At 38.0% G+C, this 8022-nt stretch overlaps 1 long non-coding RNA gene across 1 annotated transcript; it reads left to right on the top strand.

Moving 5' to 3' along the window:
- The first annotated feature begins 1902 nt into the window (after positions 1 to 1902).
- On the top strand, positions 1903 to 6783 carry LOC148978348 (uncharacterized). The gene is made up of 5 exons (XR_016169291.1): positions 1903 to 3685; positions 3940 to 4001; positions 5351 to 5420; positions 5531 to 5696; positions 6382 to 6783. It is a non-coding gene; the product is annotated as an uncharacterized LOC148978348 (long non-coding RNA).
- The last annotated feature ends 1239 nt before the right edge of the window (positions 6784 to 8022 follow it).

The raw sequence follows: 8022 nt of genomic DNA, 5'->3' as shown, positions 1-8022 counted from the left end.
GGTCGAGGCAGACTACAATTTCTTACACCGGCAAGTATACAGTACGTTGATGTTTTTAGTTCTATAATTCCAAGCAACTAAAGTTTTTGGTGGATGTGACGTACAGAAGGGTCAACGCCTTTGGGCAGCTATTATGGTCTAACAAGACCAGGCTCCTATCTAAATGAATGGGCAGAGACTCAGAACTGTCCTTTCACTGGTCACTGGGACCTAAAAACTGGAACTTCCAGGAGACTTGGGATATCTGATATTTACACAACTAACACATATCAAAACTGCCGCCTTTTCAAATAGTAACATATTTTCCGCTGTCTCAAACCTCAACTTTAGCCTATTCACCTTACCCCCCAGAGTTAGATAAGTCCATACATACCTTTTTCATCTCCGTGCAGTGTGTTTGACGCACCCACCGCTATAGCTTAGCACAAAGACTGGATGTGAATGGTTGCAGCTTTAATACTAATCCAAATGAGTGGCAAAATAACACAAACGTTTTCCTATTTACATGTTGTGGTTTGTATAGTCGCATAATGTACAAATAACAAAGTCAAATGAGACACAGACATCTTTTAACCGCATAAAACCTGGGAACTATTCTCTGAAGGCGAAGCACTGCTACGTTGACGGAGTAATAACCGCATCACCTGAGACACGCCGTGGTGAGGAGCGGAGAGTTCGCTCATGTTTGGGTAACAGAGTCAGCAATTTATATAGTAAAAGCGTAGTTTAGAGTCATGGGTTTTCGCTCTATTGTAAATAGCTGCGACTGTAAACAGGGGAGGTAATACCATGTTTCACAGAATTTCAAAAACGCTGACTGGATGAAGAAATGGCTAACTTACTCTGGATATTTATCCAAACACACCTAAATAGATTATGAAGGGAAAATTATGTTTGCTCGGTACATTTCAATGGACGACTATTTTGAAAAAATGGAATTTGCCACACGGACCATAATAATGTGCTGAAGGATACCGATAGCACAGACAGGACAAGTGGATCACCTGCGGCTGAGGTAAGTGTTCCGTTATGTTTTTAGATGACCTACTGTAACAGTGCCATTAGCCAGAGCTAATGTAACGTTAGTGACACTATTATATGATTAGGGTATGAATATGTTTTTATCTTGATGCGGGCCGGACACGCTTGGAAAAAAAAACGAGCGCGTTCACCGCGTTGAACTTGCACCCTGCGCGCGGCGCGCCTAGCCTAAATTTGAAATAACCATGGAAATAACGAACTTGAGCGTGCAAAAGGGTACGATAGGCTGTGAGTTCATTGTGCAAAAACAATTTGTGCTATTACTTTGCCCTTATTCTATCCTATAGTAATGCAATTATACTGTATATTATATAGGCTACTGTTGAATACATTTGGTTCAGCTAATAAATTGCATTTAAAATATATTGAGTCCTGTAATAATAATTATTCATTCATGTGATATTTATAAATCTGGTGCGTTTTTGGTTGGAAATCAATGAAACTGTATTACCTGGTCTCCCCTGTTTATTGTCACAGCTAATACAATAAAGCAAACACCCATGATAAACTATGCTTTTCTATCTAACGTTAGTAATTGCTGACTCTTTACTCCAACACTGAGCGAACACTCTGCTCCTCGTCACGGTGCGTCTCAGGTGATTGTTATCACTCTGCCCAAGTAGCAGTGCTTCGCTCAGAAAATATAGTATTTATACGGTCAAAAGATGTCTGTGTCTCATATGGCCTTGATATTTGCACACTCTGTGACTATACAAACCACAACATGTAAATAGGAAAACGTTTGCGTTATTTTGTCACTCATTTGGATTAGTATGAAAGCTGCAACCATTCACATCCAGTCTTTGTGCTAAGCTAGGCTAGCGGTGGGTGCGTCAAACAGACTTATAGCACGCACGGAGATGAAAAAGGTATGTATGGACTTATCTAACTCTGGGGGGTAAGGTGAATAGGCTAAAGTCCCAAAAAGTCGGAGTGTTCCTTTAATGCCATGTTTTGGGTTTATAACCTACTGTGTCTTTACTTATTTATCACAAGTGTGATGACATGATGTTCTGCTCAAAGGTGCTGTATATAATTATACAAAGGTTAATCAGGGGTGCGTTTCCCGAAAGTATCGTTAGCCATATGGTCGCAATTTCCATTGAACTCTATTGGAAAACGACGGAACTTGCGACCATAGTTGACTAACGATGCTTTCGGGAAACGTACCCCTGGCCAGTACAAATTAACCACCCTTTGATGATGTCATTAAGATAATTACTGATGCCAGATCTAGAACATTAAGGAGATTTAGTGTTTGAGGAAGGAACCTAGGAACCTTCCAGTATGGCTTTAACATAGATTACACATACTGTATGTATTAAATATGCATGCAGGTGTAACCACTGTACTAGTACAGACAGCTAAAGGAATTCTAATTTCACAAGTTCCTGACTGAGATGCAACACTAAGTAAGATTTTTTTTGATTACCTTAAAAAAAAAATGTTTCCAAAATTGTTTTCAGTGGTTCATTAAGTCGCAATAGGGTGAAAGGCACTTCTAGATTTGCTTTGCAGTCCTATATCTGATTCATTCCACTATAACCACACTGTGTAAGATTGCCAGATCGAGTGGCGTTTCAGTAGTTCTAATGAGACATAAAAAAAACTACAAATTTGACTTGCTTTAAGTCAAACGTTACAAGTCATTATTTTGTTTTTCTTTGTTTCTGATGTTGCAATACATCATACTTTCATGAAATTATGCAACATACTTTTTAATATTTTGCCTGTGGACATATTCATTCCAAAGCCAGTGCTGGATAAACGTCGAGCGTGCGTACGACAGTAGACTACTGTATAGCCTACGCTAAATTATTTACTACTGTGGTAATGCTTTCAACCTGTAGGGCGACCAACCACAGAGGCAGAGCCGGCCCGAGCCTTTTGGGGGCCCTAAGCAGAATTTGATTTGGGGGCCCCTCCCATGACGCGGAGTCACCTGTGTTTGACGATTATTGACACAAATGTCACGCAATAATGATACATTATAAATGAATAGGTTATGTATTAGGCTACAACTAAATTAATACTTAATAAAAAGAAAATAGATGCCTACTTAAATAAAAAAAAAAGTTTTAACAGTCTTAAAACTGTCTCAAAACATATAAAAGAAATTATTTGCGAAAATTAAGACAAAACTGAGAAACATAACGACAAGCCTATTGTTGAAAACTAAAAATATTTGGCCTACAATTTCTCAACTGTCTCAATACAGTGATACACTCACTGTTCTCAAAAGCTTTATTATTATTATTATTATCGTAAGAGACTTTGTTAGATATATTACATGACATAATCCAACAAAGTCTGTTACTATAATACCGCACTGTAAAAAATTGCTGTAGATTCTACAGCAAAATTCTACAGAAATGTATTGTTTTATCATTTTACAAGTTATTACTGTAATTCGCAATGCATTATGGGTCAAAAGGAGTATTACAGTTGTTTACTGTATATTTCCCTGTCAACTGTAAATTGATTTACAGGTAAGAGGTGTTTTCACTGTAGTTCATACGTTTTACAACAATTTACTGTGACGTGGCATTATGGGATTGCGCGGGCTGAATACATTTGAAATCTGGTGGACTGGAGCAGGGCAGGATCGAGTTGAAGATAAAAGGCACTATTTACTCAATTTTTGGTAAGTTAACTTAAATTTACGCCCATAAATATTTACAATCTAATGTATTACTTAATGAGCGATTCATATTTTGAACAGAATTCATAACATCGGCATGTCATTATATCATGCAATTATTGATCGACTTGTTAACAACTGCGTGTTATCAGGACATTTAGTGTGATGTAAAAGTGTTTGATTCCTATATTTTCCATCGAAACGTTACGTTTATTTAGTAAAGCAATGTGTCTTTAATTTTAAATTTCTTGTTTCAGGCGAGGCAATCGCGACGGCGCGCGCTCAGTGGTGAGGCGATCTGAACTTTTACAAGCACAAGGTAATCTTCTATCAAGGCTATCTTAAATGTTATGGACGAATGCTGCAGTTTGTTACAGTTTTATTTGAATTTGCTCTCAAGAGAGTATTTTAGAGCATTGCAGTTTGCAAGACGACAGATCGGATCCACTTAAGTCTTGGTGAGAGTTAGCTTTCTTGACGAAAACATTGGAATAGGCTATATTAACATCGTTGGATGCTGCTATTTTCTCATTTATTTTACCAGTTTTGATTTCGTTTGATTTCGATTTTCGTATGAGAGCATGTAAAACCAGTGTTTAATAAAGGCCTGCATCATAACTATTTAACGCAAATCAATTTGCAGCGGACAATAGGTGCGTTCCATTCGACCATAAGTGGACTGCGAAGTGGACTTCACAGGGTATTTAGCCATCTTAAGTGAGATTCCATTTTAAAGGGAACGAACATTTTCAGTTCGAAGGGCACTGCAAACGGCATAGGGAATAAGGGAACATTGGTACATCACTTCACAGGAAGTCAGTGAAGTCCACTTCAACTGATATACCGTGTTCAGGGAGTAGGGAGCAGTGAACACTGCGTAGGGACCCTGTCGAATGGAACGCACCTAATGATAGTAACAGGCCTATGCCTGTTCGTCATGCTCTCCAGAGAGTATTTTTTCGAGCATTTGCAGTTTGGAAAACAAGGCATTCTGAAGTGCTGTTAAGACAGAACGTTAATACGCACGTGCAGTTAGCTTTGCTGATGAAAAATATTAGAATATGATTTTAACATCGTTGCATGATGCTGCTATTTTATCATTTATTTCACTAGTTTGGATTTATTATTGAGAGCAAGTAAACCCAGTGTTTAACAAATCCCTGCGTCATAACTAAATTCAAAATGACTGGCAAAAGATTTGAAAGTTAATTTTATTTTCTGTTCAAAGTTCCCATATTTATCGTTTTCTTAATATAACTTGAACCTAAATCTAAATGAGAAATGTATCACTGTAAATTGTCAATATGATAGCAATATCATTGTAGGTCACATTAATGTTCTAAACTGCTGTTTTACCTGTGGTGTAACGTTACCTGACTTTTCACGTGCATTTAAAAATGTGCAGCTTTTAAGTTTCATTTATAGAGACCATACAGGTTATCAGAAGTCTTGTAAAGGTGCTAGATTTGACCAGACACAACACGGATTTGCAAGATTGGATACCGTCATTTCACATGCATGTACAACTCTGAATTACTTAATTAGGCATTTTAAAATGCCATATTGATGAGGGCTGGGAAATCTGTCTGTACTGCATTTACTGCATATACTGCACTTAATTACATTACATTTTTTTTCCTTTTATTATTTTTTTTATTATTATTGTAGATGTCAGCAACAGCAGCTGAAGTGGAAAAAAGTTCTACACTTCCAGACTCTCTGAGACTGATTGTCTTAGGTAATGTACGTTCCAGAATCTTTAAATTACTTAATACATTTTGCCTGTTGTATTTTAGCATACATTTTTATAAACTGTTTTCTTTTTTCTCTTCATTTGTTTATTTTTAGGTGAAATTCTCACTGCAACCCAGTGGATGCTGAGTATTGAGGGTCAAGTGGTTCTGAATCAACAACCCAATTTCATGGCTGAATTTGCTACTTTGTTTGCAACTTACTACAACTTTAATCTGGTGTACCAGCACGAGGCATCCTGCACACTTGAATTTGTTCAAAGGTAAGAGATTACTGAAATATAAATTTGTATATGTTAAAGGATTAGTTCATCTAAAAATTAATGTTAGTTCCCCTGTCATTAATTAACTACTGGCCTTCGTTCATTTTCGGAACACAAATTAAGATATTTTTGATGAAATCTTACAGGGTTTCTGAACCACACATAGGCCACAAAATCATTGCAACTTCCAAGGTCCAGAAAAGCAGTTAAGACAATGTTAAAATATACCATGTGACTACACTGGATCAACCACAAAATCTCTTCTCTTCTGTGTCAATCTCTGACGCTGTAGTAAACAGTGCATCGCTTCCAGGTTCTACGTTAGAACAAAAAGTATTCTCATCACTTCATAACATTGAGGTTGATCCACTGAAGTTACATGGACTACTTTAATGAGGTTTTCACTACCTTTCTGGGCCCCGGACGTTGTAATGACGTTGTGGTCTATGTGTGGTTCAGATACCTCTCTGATTTCATCAAACACATCTTAATGTGTGTTCCTGAAAATGAATGAAGGTCAGTAGTGACAGATTAACGAGTAATTAATTACAGAAATGTCATTTTGTGGTGAACAAATCCTTTTTAGTAGTGCAAATAATGCTTTATTGTAAAGTGGTATATTTTCATAAGTCTGCACATGATCCTAAAGCTTCTGCTTGTATTTTTCTGACTGATTTTTGAGCAGATGTTTACCAAGAACATCAATGAAAGTGGAAAGACCTCAGAGAAGAGGAACAACACAGTCAATCCTCATGTGTCTACTCTTCTCATTAGGCTACCCTGTAGACCTTGAGTGGTTAAGCATGTGAGTTGTCAAATGTATATATAAAACAAAAAACTGAGATGTCTATAATTACACAAAATGTAAAAAAGTACTTTGAAACAAAAATGTTGTTTGAGCTTAAAGGGATAGTTCACTTTGAAATTAAATTTTGATATGTTTGATCTTACCTCAAGGGCATCCAAGATGTAGGTGTCTTTGTTTCCACAGTATTTTCAATTTTGACAGTGCGTTGTTGTCTATCAGTCATACATTGGAGGCTAAGGGGGTCCACCAAAAAGCATGCACAGAGAAGTCAAAATTAAACATGATTTAATGACTCGTAAATGTAAGTAAACATTGATGGCCTAAGACCCGAAACGAGCGTTTTTTGTGAGAAAACGAACAGTATTTATATCGTTTTTACCTCGTGTAGTCACAGTGACGTCCAAGTGACCTGAATCAGTTGTTCAATGTCCAACTGAACCGAACTGAATCAGTTCAATGTTACGCCGGAAGTGATCACTTGCGTGTGACGTCACTCAATATTTACACTGAGATTTCGGAAGTTTTACCTTTTACTAAACATATTTAGATATACCGAAATCGTCTTCCATTGCGGTTTCCCGTATATCTAAATATGTTTAGTGAAAGGTAAAACTTCCGAAATCTCTGTATAAACCAAGGTGGTAATCCATCGACCGGAAGTTGAAGCCTCGCGGGAGCTGACATCTTGTAGCAGAACTTCACTTGCGTTAGCATTCCCATTGACTCCCATTCATTTTGGGGTCACTTTGACAGCGAATAACTCTACATCTGAGGCGTTTGAAGACCCCATTTGTCCTTTATTTATTTCTAAAGAAACACGACAATGTATAAATAGCTCCATTACCTTGTAGCTTATGTTATGTCCCCGTAGATGCAGTTTTAGTGAAAGTAGGCTAACGATTGCGTCATACCCACACAACTCTCTGTCGCACAGGAAAGAGATTACCGTATGTACAGGAGGAGAAGCTCGCGCGCAATCTGGGAAACGTGGAGGCAAAAAGACAAAATAATTAATCAGAATACCTAGCAAAAGTGTCTCCTGCTCCTCGCTCATGGACAGATCCTATACTCTCCGCCTCTGCATGTATCGGATGGGAATGATTGCACTAGAAGACAGACGGTTTGCTCTCCTCACATCTACGTCGTCAAGCTCTGTTTGAGTCTGCGCGTCAGGGACGGAAGTGCTAACAAATCGCCAAAAACGGGCTTCAATCGTCTCAATGGAGTTCCAATGAGATGGCTCTGTCCATTTCTTTTACTGTCTATGGTATAAACAAAGAGTGACGTAGGCGCGCAAGCGATCACTTCCAGCGCATGCGCAGACCGAAGCGCCCGTGCCGGCAGATCATTTTGTCATGGCTATGATTACAAGAGGTAAAAACGATATAAATCCTGTTCGTTTTCTCACACAAACCGCTTGTTTCGTGTCTTAGGTCATCAATGTGTACTTACATTTACGAGTCATTAAATCATGTGTAATTTGGACTTCGCTGTGCATGCTCTTTGAGGTGAACCAAT

Source organism: Pimephales promelas, chromosome 7 (genome assembly GCF_988280905.1).
Source record: "Pimephales promelas chromosome 7, fPimPro1.hap1.1, whole genome shotgun sequence".
In the NCBI taxonomy this organism is placed as follows: Eukaryota; Metazoa; Chordata; class Actinopteri; order Cypriniformes; family Leuciscidae; genus Pimephales; species Pimephales promelas.
This window is presented reverse-complemented; position numbering and strand designations above follow the sequence as displayed.